This window comes from Callorhinus ursinus, unplaced genomic scaffold, assembly GCF_003265705.2.
Source record: "Callorhinus ursinus isolate GAN/ISIS: 27379988/994484 unplaced genomic scaffold, GSC_fseal_2.0 scaffold14, whole genome shotgun sequence".
Lineage (NCBI taxonomy): Eukaryota > Metazoa > Chordata > Mammalia > Carnivora > Otariidae > Callorhinus > Callorhinus ursinus.
The window spans coordinates 39578339-39594295 of NW_027397076.1; the positions used below are offsets into that span (position 1 = coordinate 39578339).

Here is a 15957-nt window from a genome sequence, read left to right on the forward strand (position 1 = left end):
CACCCAGCTAGTAGCCGCAGTAGGCCTTGGGTCTGGCTCTTAGTCACAGTGCGTAGGTAGTCTGTGCACATACTGGAAAGTGCTGTAGAAGGAAGTAGAGCTGCCATCTTTGAGGGTTATGGAGAGTCCTAACATTTTCTCCTGTCCACCCTCCGCCCTTCAGAATTTAAATAAGGGTGAAACCAAGATCAAATAGTCATCTCAGGCAAGCTTGAAGGGGGAAGGAGTGACAGAAGCAGTAGTCTGAGAAATGTGTGGGACTAGGAATGGGGGTGGCTGGTGGCCCTATTGCTTCAGCAGCCAGCCGGCAGGGCTGGAAAGTTTGCTGGCTCTATGGAATGAGCTTCAGCTCTTTTTCTTTTTGTTTTTAAACAAGGATATATCTCCTTTACATTGCCAGCGGGAAAAGAGAAAAGCGAGGAAGGGAAGGAAAGAAAGCTTTAATAGAGGGTTGAGCCTGTCGATAAAATCCATTTTATTTTTCTCATTTGTAAAACCATTTAACCTCTGGACGCTTCAATCTTCTCATCTGTAGAAATAAAAATAGTATTCTGCTGATAGAATTGTGGTAAGCATGAAATGAAGTAATAGGTGGCAAGCACACGGAAGTTTAATTAATGTTAACAATGCAAGTAATAGTGATATGATATGTTTACACCTTAGTTCTGCCCATAAACGCACACTAAATCCTGGCAATGATTATACATTTGCTGTTTTCCATTGGAATCAGGCAAACGTGGGAACAAGCGGTAATCGGGGCTAGAGCACCCTCTGGTGGCGTAGCTGCCACCAACACCACCAACTGTCCGGACCTCCCCCGCCCTGGGGCTGGAAGAGAAGGCTCTGTCCTGCTGTTAACCACTGGTCCACACTCACCCAAGAAGAGCAGCAGGGAGGCCACGCGACAGGTGCTCCCATCGCAAAATGTTACCGTTAACTCAGAAGGATGAAGAAGGATTCCCTGCGTTTGAATTTGAGCCCTATGAAACTAGCTGGTAGTCATCCATTTCTGACCCATGATAATGGCAAGTTCATAGGGTTGAAGCTAATAATTGCTGCTGGATGGGGAGTAAGTAAGAATTTGAGTGTGTAAGATCTTGCCATTTGCAACGACGTGGATGGAACTGGATGGTGTTATGCTGAGTGAAATAAGTCAATCAGAGAAAGACATGTATCATATGACCTCACTGATATGAGGAATTCTTAATCTCAGGAAACCAACTGAGGGTTGCTGGAGTGGTGGGGGCTGGGAGAGATGGGGTGGCTGGGTGATAGACACTGGGGAGGGTATGTGCTATGGTGAGCGCTGTGAATTGTGCAAGACTGTTGAATCACAGATCTGTACCTCTGAAACAAATAATGCAATATATGTTAAGAAAAAAAAAAAGAAGAAGATAGCAGGAAGGGAAGAATGAAGAGGGGGGGAATCAGAGGAAGAGATGAACCATGAGGGACGATGGACTCTGAGAAACAACGTGAGGGTTGTAGGGGGGGGGGGGGTGGGGGGATGGGTTAGCCTGGTGATGGGTATTAAAGAGGGCACGTTCTGCGTGGAGCACTGGGTGTTATGCACAAACAATGAATCATGGAACACTATATCAAGAACTAATGATGTAATGCATGGTGATTAACATAACAATAAAAAATTTAAAGAAAAAAAAAAGAACTTGAGTGTGTAAAGTGCTAAACCAAGGAAACCAAACAGATGACGACTTAAGAATGACTTCGTGGCCTGTGGGGTCTAGAGGTAAAGAGGAACAATTTCTCACACTTAGTCAAACCCCTCGGTTTATAGTTGAAAAGTGCTTTTCAAACATCTTTCAAAGTCCTCACCATATCAGAAAGTGGCAGGAAAATAAGAGTGAGAGAATTCTTTTCTTGGTTCTTTGGCCAAATTCTATGGTTTCCAGGAGATTCTGCTTGAATTCTTTTCAAGGGTCTTCACCGAACTGAAATCGTTCTACAGTTTCTCCTACTATCAGTGGCCAAGGCCAACAGCATTGGGAATTATAATTAGACTGAGAGATCTTGTAACACAATCAGCTAATACACACTTCCTAAAGTTTAATATCCTGAGGCTAGAGATATTGCCAACCCTCAGAATCCTGTTAATGACTTTGGAATAATTACACTTATCATGGGCGCCTGGGTGGCTCAGTTGGTTAAGCGACTGCCTTCGGCTCAGGTCATGATCCTGGGGTCCCGGGATCGAGTCCCGCATCAGGCTCCCTGCTCAGCAGGGAGTCTGCTTCTCCCTCTGACCCTCTTCCCTCTTGTGCTCTCTATCTCTCATTCTCTCTCTCTCAAATAAATAAATAAAATCTTTAAAAAAAAAAATTACACTTATCATTTTGTACATTTAAAGCCAGTAAGAGAAAATCAGAGTACCAAATCCCAATTCACAAGAGTAGATTGATTACGTAGAATGTTAAAACCATGTATTATAGCACCACATTTTGGGCATGCCTCATGAGAAAAAAATATTCAAGCTCTGATAGGAGTCTCATCACCACAGGACAGGTACATGTCATTTTCCAGGAGATGTACATACAGTAAATGATCTGCTAGAGTGGCATTCCCAGTTGGGGGTTATTCTTACTCTAATATGGAGGAATTTTATACTCAGCCTGCTGGGAAGACTGTTTTCACAATGTTCTATGTGTCTCCATCTTGCAAACCAAATCTGGGTCTCCCCAAAATGTCAACTTCTAAATCTTACATTCTACAATTTAAAAATTACTGAACTAAAATAAGTATCAAATTATAATTTTCTAAAACTTTTAGAGAGCTCAATATTACTTTTTAAAAAATCTATACAAGAGGGGTGCCTGGCTGGCTCCGTTTTTGGGCGTCTGCCTTCGGCTCAGGTCATGATCCCAGGGTCCTGGGATTGAGCCCTGCATGGGGCTCCCTGCTCAGGGGGAAGCCTGCTTCTCCCTCTCCCACTCCCCCTGCTTGTGTTCCCTCTCTCGCTGTGTCTCTCTCTGTCAAATAAATAAATAAAAGCTTTAAAAAAATCTATACAAGAAAAAAGGATCTATACAGGAAAAGAATGTAAATGATTCAAGCACTGGTAGCTCAGGTACCTTCTGAGAAACTTCTTGAAGCATTTGGTTAAACCTTGCACTTGAACTCTGCATTTTTTTTCAAGGCGAACAAGCATATATTTGTTCTCCTTAGAGCTTCTCATAATACCTCTATTATCCTCTCTGCTCGCTCCAAAGGCATCCTATTAAATTACAAACTGCATCCCTAATCCAAGCTTTTCTTCCTGAGATGAAGGCATATTCCGAAGTTAGTTCTAAGGCTGACACAACTTTGCAGGGTCTCCAGGAGGCTCCCGTTGTAAAATTCACATCAGTCATTATTTAAAATGAAGCCGTCAGTTTGCCAGAAAAGCTAGTCTTTGTGCCGTGACTCCCCATTTGTGTCCTATGCCCCTGCCAAGCATCATCAAGTCGAATGGGGACTCAGCAGATGTGAACCACACACGCTGAACAAACTCCGCACAACAGCGATTACTGTTCTGACCAAGAGTTAACTTTGTCAGGGGAAAAACCAGCGGAAAAACCACGGATCCGGTCTTTTGTACTCAGCACTGCTTAGGGGGCAATGAGGAATCGGCCTCATGGCCCCAAATTGAATAATAGTGTTACTCACATATGAAAGAAAGAATACTGCTGCCTACTTTTAGGAATCCTATTCAGGGGGCGCCTGGGTGGCTGAGTCGTTAAGCGTCTGGCTTCGGCTCAGGTCATGATCCCAGGATCCTGGGTTCGAGCCCCGCATCGGGCTCCCTGCTCCGCGGGAAGCCTGCTTCTCCCTCTCCCACTCCCCCTGCTTGTGTTCCCTCTCTCGCTGTGTCTCTCTCTGTCAAATCAATAAAATCTTAAAAAAAAAAAAAAAAGGAATCCTATTCAGATACAGCAGTGAGCTCCCAGAAATTGACCAGACAATCAGAGATCATTTAATGCAAGTGTCCTCAACCTTATGGCAAAACACAAACAAACAAACAAACCAAAAAATCTTGATGGGTCAGGAGAGAAGATACCAGAAATAGTCGAGTTTGCAGAGGAGCAGGCCTCAGGGCCAGCCACACCCCCTTCCTTTGGAAAATCTCGGCAAGGCAGGGAGAACAGTGAGGAGGGGGTTGAGGATCTACTGGGGAGTAGGTCACTACCTCCTAGCTAGAGATCCTTGCTTTGATGGAACCCGTGACAACCGACAGATTCCCCAGCAGGGAGACACGCAGTCACATTTCACATCCTGCTTTCAGTGGCAGGGAGGGCACCCGGCAACAAGACCACATTCAGAGCCTGGACAAGCAATTGTGTACATGGAAGCCTCAGATCTTATCCCAAATCTGTTGGATGAACTATCAAACCATTCTCTCGGGTTATTTCTAAAATCACAACCCATAGACAAGCCTCTGACTGGTTGGGCCTTGAGGAAAAGAGAAACGGGCTAGAGCCTGTGGGGGTAAGCCGCGGGGGTAAGAAGACCATTCTCTGGCACATGAGAAATGGTACTGCCAAACCCAGAATGTCACCCAACAGTGCCTACCTGAGTATTCTTTTTGCTTGAATGTCTTACTTCACGAGCTGGCACGCAGCTTGGTGATTTCCCATTTTGTGGATAATCCAGATGTACCAGGTCTCGGCAGTAAGAATGACATATATATTTACCCTCTGAAAGAGAGAGCACGTGAGGTTCCTGGTTAGATACATGTGGCAGAGGGAAAGTGAAGCCCCCAAACCAAAAGCCAGCGTCTGACCTGGAGTAACGAACATGTGTTTGTGCGAGGCCCATTTGTTCACAGCAGTATGTGGGGCCATTTAAACCTTGACTGTCTTGGCCTTCACTGAAATCTAAACATAATATATTGGTGAATATATTTCACAAAGGGGATTAGGCTACTCTATTTTTTTGTGTGCAATTTTTCAATTGAGATAAAGTTCACATAATGTAAAATTCACCATGTTAAAGAGTAAAATCCAGTCTTTTTTAGTATAGTCATAATGTTGTGCAAACATGATCTAATTCCAGAACGCTCCATTCACCCCAAGGACAAATCCCTTACCTGTTAGCAATCACTGTCCATTTCCTTCTTCCTCTAGCCCCTGGCAACCGCAAATCTACTTTCTGTGGATTTGCCTTTTCTGGACATTTCCCATGAATAGAATCATACAGTCTGTGGCCTTTTGTGTCTGGCTTCTTTCAACCAGCAGGTGGTGGCACATATCGGAATTTCATTCTTTTTTATTGTTGAATAATATTTCATTGCCTGGAAGGGCCACATTTTGTTTATCCACTTATTGGTTGATAGATACTGGGTTGTTTCCATTCCAAGGAATGGAATTTCTGGGTCATATGGTAACTGTTTAATTTTTTGAGGAAATGCCAAACTGTTTTCCAACGTAAATGTCTTTAAAAGAGCTCTTTCTGGGGCGCCTGGGTGGCTCAGTTGGTTGAGCGACTGCCTTCGGCTAAGGTCATGATCCTGGAGTCCCGGGCTCGAGTCCTGCATCGGGCTCCCTGCTCAGCGGGGAGTTTGCTTCTCCCTCTGACCCTCCCCCCTCTCATGCTCTCTCTCAAATAAATCAGTAAAAATCTTTTAAAAAAGAGCTCTTTCAGCCACATTACAACACATAGATAAGAAATTCTATAACTCTGTTCACCAGCAAATAGAATTCTCACAATACTAGTCTAGTAACAGGATCCGTTACATTATGAAGTACTTAAGGGACCTTATTATGAAATAACCTCACCCATTAAAGTAGTATTATCCAGGTAAGAAAGACCCTGCAGGAAAATTTAGAGTGGGGATCTATTCACAGTTTTTATTCTAGCCAAGGATAAAGCAGTCTATATCATCATCATCATCAAAATGTTTGTGTGTTGATGCTCTGATCAAACCTATAGGAGGGTAACAGGGACCTGGCTTACAAAATAGCATCCAAAGGTGACCTAGAAGTCAGAGCCTCTAGAGTCAAACTCAACTAATTTGCAGAGACTTATTCCTCATGCATGTGTACATTCTTAAATCTTAAAAGTTCGCATAATGTAAAATTCACCATGTTAAAGAGTAAAATCCAGTCTTTTTTAGTATACTCATAATGTTGTGCAGACATGATCTAATTCCAGAACACTCCATTCATCTCAAGGACAAATCCCTTACCTGTTTTACCAAAAAATGCTAGTGCCGACTTCATCCCAGGGCTTGTTAGACAGTTACTGGAAGACTCAGCAACAGTGACAGAAGACTGAGTCTCTGCCCTCAGTGGGAGGAGTGGGTACCAGAAGCACTCCTCAAGATACAATGTGGCAAATGCTATAACATTATGATGGGCACACAGAACCGGTATCTGCCCGCTTTTTGAACCTGGCAGAACCCCAGGCTTTCCCATGCATTCCCAGGCACGCCTCTCTACCTGAACACCCCACCACCACCACCATTCTCCTTCCAGTGCCACAAGCCTGAATGCATTTTTCCATCGCTTCTCAAGAAAGATTCAGGAGCTGCAGACTAAAGCTTAGAAGTCCTTGAGTCCTTTTAGGAAGAATCTGAACTGCAAAACACATGTCTTTGATATTTATAACTGGTCACAATAATGCTGGAGTTAGTGTTCCATCTGTTATGGAAAATTAAACCTACCGAGCCGTCCTGTAATAGACGCTGCATGGCGCTGGTGTCTCCAAACTTCATCTGACTCATGCAAAATTTGAAAGCATATTTGCCTATGAGAAATAAAGCTCACTTGTGAACTGGCTTATAAATGAACTCAGATGATGAGACAGCGAAACAGCAGACCCCACCGAAGCATTTATCCCCAGCCCTGGAGGCCACCTGGGTCTTTCTAGCACATCAAAGACAGAGACAATTGAACCAACGTGGAGGCTCCTCGTCCTCCCAGAAGCCCAGGCACCAGCCGACTCAGAAGCAGAGGTAACCTACCGGGTCTGTGAGTTTTCTTCACCTGAAAGCTGATTTTGCCAGAGAGCTTATAAATGGCAGTTCCCATCTGTGAGCCCCGGCTCGGCCGTGTAGCAAGAGAGGGAGAGGGAGAGAGAGAGAGACAGCTGAGGGCAACAGGCTGAGCGGGCCAGCCCAGGCTGACCTGTGTGCCTCAGAGCCCACCAGGAGGCTGGGCCTCCCTCCATTCCCTGGCTTCATATATTTTCCAACTGGCCACCAGCACGCTCAGCAGTTCACTCACTGGGGCTGTCAAATGCTCACAACCATATCCATAAATCACGTGAGAGAGGTCAAGGGAGCATCTCCAGACCTCAGCAGTGATTGGAGATGCCTGTAATGTGGTTGTTGAGGCCTCTGGACACAGTGGAGGCAAGCTGGGTGATCTTTGGCCAGCTGTGCCTTCCTTTCTTCTATAAAACGAGGAAAATAATTGTCCCCATCTCACTGAGCTCTGATCAGTATGAAAAGTGCTTACGGTGATGGTGCTGTCACAGTAACTGCTCTACAGGGTTAGCCATTGATACTGTGTTGTTGCAAGAAACCCCGTGCTTTTCTTGTTAAGAAAATTTGCATTTGGGGGCTCCTGGCTGGCTCAGTCAGAAGAGCATGTGACTCTTAGTCTCGGGGTCGTGAGTTCGAGCCCCATGTTGGGTATAGAGATTACTGAAAAAATGAATAAATCAACTTAAAAGAAGAAAATTTGCATTTGTGAGCAGGGTTAGTGACTCACTGGAATAGTGGTTTCTAGCTACTTCCAAGAAACCCCACTTCATATGATAAAGCAGATCACAATTCTCAGTGTTTCAGGGAAGGGACCACTGTAAAACAGCCACGGATGAGAAGAAGCAGGCTGCTCATTAGCATTTTCAATCAAATCCATAAACGGGACTCTTTTCTATTTGCACCAATAATCCACAATCCAGCCTGAGAGCAAGAATCGCTGCCTGGTGTCATCCTTGCCTCTTGTGAGAACTCTTTCTAAGCCTTCTGTCCTCAGTGGCCACTTCCTGGTGGTCAGAAATCCCACAGGTTTTCTGATAGCCCCTCGCCTCTGGTTGACTTTGGGGTGATTTTATCCCTTGGGTGAACTCTCAAGACAGCCCTCCGAGGAGGGTTGTGTGGCTTCCCTTCTCTGGTGTCCTGAGGAGAAGAGAACTGATCTCACCAAAGCCAGGTCTCATGGAGGGGGGCTCCAGGATTTGGTGCAAACCCTCATGGCACAAAAATAGCATTTCTTGTTTTTCAGCTGGCTCTGTCACTCACCAGCACGGAATCTACGTTCTCAGCTTTCAGGTCTGTAAAACTAAGGGGCTTCAAGGTCACCTCTAAGATCTCTGTAAATTCTATTTTCCTCTGAGGTTCTGAAATGGGAGTTTGAACAACCTAGGGACAGAGGGATGCCATGGAATCCACATGAGGTTAGAGGCTAAATATGGTTCATCTTTCAGGAGCACTGACATTTTTTCATATTAAAACAAAACTAGGGGTGTGATGAAATGCTATACCAAATTCTCAGGTTTTTGTTTTTGTTTTTTGTTTTTTTAAGAAAAAAGTGAGATTAAAATCATGTTCAGGGGCGCCCAGGTGGCTCAGTCGTTAAGCGTCTGCCTTCGGCTCAGGTCATGATCCCGGGGTCCTGGGATCGAGCCCCGCATAGGGCTCCCTGCTCGGCGGGAAGCCTGCTTCTCCCTCTCCCTCTCCCCCTGCTTGTGTTCCCTCTCTTGCTGTGTCTCTCTCTGTCAAATAAATAAAAATCTTAAAAAAAAATCGTGTTCATTTGGGAAAAAATCGTGATGATGATTGAACAACAGTGTGAATATAATTAATGCCACTGAATTGTATATTAAATGTGGTTAAAATAGCAAATTTTCAGTTATATATATTTTTACCACAATAAAACAAATTTAAAAAACAATGTTCAGGTAGACTAGAGAGTCCAGAAATAACTCACACGTACTTGGTCAATGAATTTTTGACAAAGGTACGAAAGCAATTCAGTGGAGAAAGGATGCTCTTTTTAACAAACGGTGCTGGGACAATCGGATATTCATATGCTTTTGCACATTTTAAAATAAATTGCAATTCGTACCCCTTGCCATATACAGGAATTAATTCAAAATGGATCATAGATCTAAATGCAAAAGCTAAAGTGGGGCACCTGGGTGGTGCAGTTGGTTAAGCATCTGACTCTTGATTTTGTCCCAGGTTGTGATCTTAGAGTCATGAGATTGAGTCCCATGTCAGGCTCCACGCTCAGCATGGAGTCTGCTTGAGTTTCTCTCTCCTTTTCCCTCTGCTCCTCCCCCCTGCACTCTCTTTTAAACAAATAATTAAAATCTTTAAAAAAAAATAAATGCGGGGTGCCTGGGTGGCTCAGTTGGTTAAGCGGCTGCCTTAGGCTCAGGTCATGATCCTGAAGTCCCAGGATCGAGTCCCGCATCGGGCTCCCTGCTCAGTGGGGGGTCTGTTTCTCCCTCTGACCCTCTTCCCTCTCGTGCTCTCTCTCTCTATCTCCTTCTCTCTCTCAAATACATGAAAAAAATCTTTAAAAATAAAATAAAATAAATGCAAAACCTACAGCTATAAAATTCTTGGGGAAAACAGGAGGAAATCTTTGTGACACTGGGTTAGGCAAAAATTTCTTAGAGAAGATGCCAAAAGTATAATTAATAAAAGAAAAAATTGACGAGTCAGATTTCGTCAAAATTAAGAACTTCTCTTCAAAAGACTGTTAGGAGAATGAAAAGACAAATCACAGGCTGAAAGATTTGCAAATCACATATCTGATACAAGAATATAATGAATCTCAAAATGTATAACTAGAAAGTAAGCAATCAATTAAAAAACAGGCAAGAGATTTGAATAGACTTTATCCAGAAAAGACATACAGATGGCAAATAAGTGGATGAAAAGATGCTCAACATTATCAGTCATTAGAGAAATGCAAAATGAAACCACAATGCAATACTGCTACACACCTATTAGAATGGCTAAGACGGAAGGGACCATGGCAAGTGTTGGAGAAGAGCAAACAGAAATCCTTCGGTACGCTGCTGCTGGGTAGCCTGCAGTTTCTTCATAGGCTGGTATACATCTACCGTATGACCCAGCCATTCCACTCCTATGTGTTTACCCAAGAAAAGGGGAAAGCATATGTTTATTTATTTTATTTTATTTTTTTAAGATTTTATTTATTTGACAGAGAGAGACACAGTGAGAGAGGGAACACAAGCAGGGGGAGTGGGAGAGGGAGAAGCGGACTTCCCGCGGAGCAGGGAGCCCAACGCAGGGCTCGATCCCAGGACCCTGGGATCATGACCTGAGCTGAAGGCAGACGCTTAACGACTGAGCCACCCAGGCGCCCCAGGAAAGCATATGTTTATACAAAGACTTGTACACAAACATTCACAGCTGCTCTATTTTTTCATTTATTTTTTTAAAGATTTTTTAAAAAATTTATTCATTCGAGACACAGAGATACAGAGAGAGAGAGAGAGAGAGAACATGAGCAGGGGGAGAAGCAGAGGGAGGGGGAGAAGCAGACTCCCTGCTGAGCAGGGAGCCCGATGCGGGGCTCGATCCCAGGACTCTGGGATCATGACCTGAGCCGAAGGCAGACGCTTAACGACTGAGCCACCCAGGCGCCCCTCGTTTATTTTATTATTTAGTTTGTTATTTTTTTAGAGAGAGAGAGAGTGCATGAACATGGGTAGAAGGAGCAGAGGGAGAGGGAGAGAGAGAATCTCAAGCCGACTCCACGCTGAATGCAGAGCCTGACGCAGGGCTTGATCCCACGACCCTAAGATCATGACCTAAGCTGAAATCAAGAGTCAGATGCTCAACTGATTGAGCCACACAGGTGCCCCTATTTTTTTAAAGTAGGCTCTATGTCTCGCGTGGGGCGGGAAGTCATGACCCCGAGATCTAGAGTCACATGGTCTATTTACTGAGCCAGCCAGGCACCCCAAATAGCTCTATTTTTAAAAACCCCAAACTGGAAACGACTCAAATGTTTATAAACAAGTGAATGGACAATTCAAGTTGTAAAACAATGAAACACTATTCAGTCATTTAAAAAAGTGAACTAATTTGGGGGCGCCTGAGTGGCTCAGTCAGTTGAGCTTTGCCTTTGGCTCAGGTCATTATCTTGGAGTCCTGGGACTGAGCCCCGTGTTGGGCTCCCCACTGAGCAGGGAGTCTGCTTCTCCCTCTCCCTCTGCCCCTCTCCACTCTTGTGCTCTCTCTCGCTCTCAAATAAATAAAATCTTTAAAAAAATGAACTAATTTGATATAATACACAACGTGGATGAATTTCAGGATAATTATACTGTGTGAAAGAAGCCAGACAAAAAAGAGTACACATTCTGTAATTCCACTTACATAATTTTCCAGAAATGCAAACTCATCTATAGCAACAGAAAGCACATGGGGGTGAGAGGGGCAAGAAGGGTGAAAAGGAAGGATAATAAAGGGGCATGAGGAAGTTTTGGGGAGTGATGGATAGGTTCAAGATATTGACTATTGTGACTCCCAAGGTTATGGGGTCAAGGTTTTCTGAGATGGGAGTAGCTTGGTAGCAAAGTATATAGGTATAAGGTCTAAGGTAGCAGGGTAAACGCATAGTACTTGAGGGGGGAACGTCTAATCAAGCTGGATTGCCACAAAATCTGAGATTGCGTCTCCTGAGATCTGTTTCTTCTCTTTCTCATAGGAGTAATTTGGGTGAACAATCTGTTGATTAGATTTCCCTGTATTTTTGCAAGCAAATGATATTGCCTATGTTAGTGGTGAGAATATTTTGATTACAAGTAGTAAGAAAACTGTCTCTCTTTTTAAAACCTGTCTCAAAATGACTTAAGCCAATAAGGGAATTTATTGGCTCACATACTGATAAGTGCACGGATATACTACATTCATGTATGGTTGGATCCAGAAGCTCAAACAAGATCGTTGGCTCTTGATTAATCCCCATCTTTCTTCTCTCTTTCCCTCCATGATGGATCCCTCTTTAGGACGGTCTTCTCTCATGGTGGCAAGAGGACTCTCAGCAAGTCCTGGCCTAGATCTAGCAGATACACTGCTTCCTTTTTCTAAGAGTTCCATCGAAAGATTCAGGATTCACTCTGGTTGGATGGACTTACATGTCTATGCCTAGATGTTAGAAAATGTTGATTGGCCAGGTTTGGGTCATGAGCCTACCCACAGGTCAACTGCACAGAGGGAGTGGCTTCTAAAGAAAATCATATAACCACTATAGCTTTAACATTAACCCCTGTGGGGTGCCTGGCTGGCTCAGTCAGAGGACCATGTGACTCTCAATCTCGGGATCGTGAGTTCAAGCCCCATGTTGGGTGTAGAGATTACTTAAAAGTAAAATCTGAAAAAAACCCAACAGCCAAAAACATTAACCCCTGCAAAGATAAGCTAACAAGTAGCTTAATGTGGTGTTTAATTTTATTTCCTGAAAATTTGGCTTTTGGGAAGTTAATTGTATTTTATGTTAAATATACATAGAATAGACTCACATGATTAGAAGGGGCATTTAAGGTCTAACCACTCAGTGTAGCAGGTTTTCTATACCCTACTCTTTTTAACCTGTGGCTTAAAAGCTATTTGTGTTTCATCGCACATGACTATTCAGTCTAGAAAAAGGCACATCAACGTAAAAATAAGTCACCCCTGGGGCACCTTGGTGGTTTGGTCGGGTAAGCATCTGACTCTTGATTTCAGCTCAGGTCATGATCTCAGGGTTGTGAGATCCAGCCCGTGCTGGGCGTGGAACCTGCTTAAGATTTTTTCTCTCCCTCTGTCCCTCCACCAACCCCTCTCTCTCTTCCTCGATTTAAAAAAAAAAAAAAAGTCATCCCTGTTGCCCTAGGCACTTTCTCTAGAGAGTACTTAATTTTCCCAGCAACCTATGGGAGTGTTACAGATGAGGGGACTGAGGTTCAGAAAGGTGAAGTGACTTGTTGGAGGTCAAAGTTGTGAGTGGTGAGGGGCACGAGAACCCAGCCCCATCTGACACTAAAGCTTGTGCCCTTAGCTGCTCTTGCCACAGGCCGCCTCCCGTCTGCAGCGTGACGAGTCGCCAAGTCTCAGCTGTACAGGGTGTCACCTCCAGGGCTCGGCGCCTCAGCCTCCCCTGTCCTGTGTGCTGAGCGCCAAGAGCAGATAGGGATGAAATGAGGTGAATCTGCGCTTTCAACTTTCTCTTCTGCTTCATGCTGGATGGAGGTTATCTTTGTAGCCAATTTAATATATAAAAGTTATTTCCAATTTGCTAACATCAGACTAACAAAAGAATGTTCCCTTTTCAGTACATTTCCACTTTTTTTTTTTTAATTTCAGTAAGCTCTACGCCCAACATGGGGCTTGATCTCACAACCCTGCGATCAAAGTTGCATGCTCTACTGACTGAGCCAGCCAGGTGCCCCCTCACTATGTCTTTTAAGAACCCTGTAAAACCAGCAGTTTGATGTGGAGTAAAGAGTACTGCCCTAGTTAGGAGACCTGAATTCCTCTATTTCTGGCTTTTCCAACAATTCCCTGTGTGGACCTTGGAAAATCCACTTAGCCTCTCTGAGTCTCAGGTTCCTGAACTGAATTTGGATTAGACCAGTGTTTCCCACGAGCGGTACATAACACGGCGGTCCCTAAAACAAATGGATTAGATTTTCAGTAGTTATGTATTCATTTTAAGGTGTAAAAAATATAATAGTACATCAAATCAATTATTTCCCAGGTATTGCTTTTTAGGATGATGCTAAATAAAAAGGGCAAGTTATTTAGTAACAAATATTATGTAAAGTCTAGTAGAGGGTTATGCAGGCATGACAAAAATTGTGACAGCAACCTGTGAACGCCTGATGTTTGGCAAGCGCTGGACTAGAAAACAAGACCTGCCATTTACTGAGCATTTTTTACTATGTGCCAGGAACCCTGCACTTTATATGCATTATTTTTTTAAAAAGATTTTATTTATTCATTTGAGAGAAAGAGAGAGAGACAGAGATAGAAACAGAGCACAGGAGCAGGGAGGAGAGGGAGAAGCAGGCTCCCCACTGAGCAGGGAGCCCCAAAACGGGGCTCGATCTCAGGACCCTGGGATCATGACCTGAGCCAGAGGCAGACACTTAACCGACTGAGTCACCCAGGTGCCCCTAATTTTTTCTAAGTAGGCTCCAGGCCCAAGGTGGGGCTTGAACTCTCGACCCTGAGGTTAAGAGTTGTATGCTAAAAAAAAAAAAAAAAAGAGAGGGGGGGGGGGGAGAGAGAGAGAGAGAGAGGGGCATGGTCTACAGACCAAGCCAGCCAGGCACCCCTGCATTAATTTTTTTAATTCTTTTTACTTTTTATTTTTTTATTTTTTTATTTTTTTTAAAGATTTATTTATTTATTTGAGAGGGAGAGAATGAGAGAGAGAGAGAGTACATGAGAGGGGGGAGGGTCAGAGGGAGAAGCAGGCTCCCTTACTGAGCAGGGAGCCCGATGTGGGACTCGATCCCGGGACTCCGGGATCATGACCTGAGCCGAAGGCAGTCGCTCAACCAACTGAGCCACCCAGGCGCCCAATTCTTTTTACTTTTTAAACATTTTTAAAATTTTTAAGTAATCTCTACACCGAGCGTGGGGCTCGAACTCACAACCCTAAGATCAAGAGTCACATGCTCCACCGACTGAGCCAGCCAGCTCCCCCTCTTTTTTTTTTTAAAAAAAAAAAAACCAATCCTACGTGATAAATGCTATCATAATCACCCTTATTTTATAGAAGAGGACACGGGGGACAGAGAGGGTAAATGGCTTTCTTACTGACACTTGCCAGGATGGGGCAGAGCCAGGGTCTGACCTCAAGCCCTGTTCCTCGTCGTTGTGCTCTGCGGGCAATCTGGGTGGAGTGCGGAGGGCTCACCGAGACACAAAGACGGGATCCAGGGATGGAGGGGCTGGGCCGGTCTCCGCCGAGGCCCGCAAGAGGCCCGCAAGAGCATCACCTGCGGAGAGTGGTCCGCGCGGCCTGCGCAAGTGCCGGGCATCCCACCGGAGGGGCGGGACAGTGCCGGCCTTGGACGCTCAGCCCAGGGAGTTCTTGGAGCAGGGGGCCTAGAACCGGCCGCCGCAGCCCCGGGAATACTTAGAAGACTAGTCCCTGCTGGGACATGAGCTCACTTGGCTCTCCACTCACACTTGAGGCTTTTCTCCGCTTGAGGGACAGAAGTCAGGTCCGGACGTCGTGTTTCGTCCGCCTGTTCCTTTCACACACATCGCAGCAGCCACGAGGGACCAACTGATCCTTATTCTCGAGGCTGTTCTGACAGCAGAGCTCTACGTTCCTGGTCACCTACCGGTAGGTAGCAAGAGAAACTCCCAGCGCGGAGAACGCGAGGGAAGTAGACTTTGAAAAAATCCAGTGTGGAACCAACGTGCGATGGCGCTGCAGAACCGCACCCGCTCACCACTACCACCCGCCGCACCTGCTCCCCCCCCCCCCCCACCGGCAGCCCGCGCATTAGGACCACAAGCCGGCTGAGCGTAGGGGGCTTACAGAGGCTGAAAACCAAGTGGAACAATGTGTGTGGTTTTTCCGAAGAGGCAATGAAGGAAAGAGATGCTCGTGCCCCCAGGCACAGCTTTACTAGTCAGGCCTGCCCGAAGAACCGCCTGGAAGTAGAACAACAGTTGGCAACCAAAGCTGTAAGGAACAGGGAGCCACCGAACAGAGTGCAGCTTGAGGATGAGCTTTACGATGAGTACTTTAGGCACATCACTCTGGGGGAAGCTGGGGGCCTGAAGGAAGGGAGGAAGGATGATTGAGAGCAAGAAGACCAGCTAGCAAATGACGGCGTCGTGTCTCTGTCAACATCTGGTGGGACTAGGGACCTCCTTCCCTCCCCACCAGCCCTCCAGCCCTTCCTGAACTGGTCCCCTGAAGGAATGGGGTGTGGCGCAGGTAACCAGCCTGAGGACAGAACACCTGTCCTTGT

At 45.1% G+C, this 15957-nt stretch overlaps 1 long non-coding RNA gene across 1 annotated transcript; it reads right to left on the bottom strand.

Annotated features, from left to right (window-relative positions):
- Window positions 1–460: 460 nt before the first annotated feature.
- On the bottom strand, window positions 461–15253 carry LOC112832703 (uncharacterized). The gene is made up of 4 exons (XR_003210428.2): window positions 15159–15253; window positions 6656–6738; window positions 4564–4688; window positions 461–529 (listed from the first exon to the last, which is right to left on the bottom strand). It is a non-coding gene; the product is annotated as an uncharacterized lncRNA (long non-coding RNA).
- Between the last annotated feature and the right edge of the window lie 704 nt (window positions 15254–15957).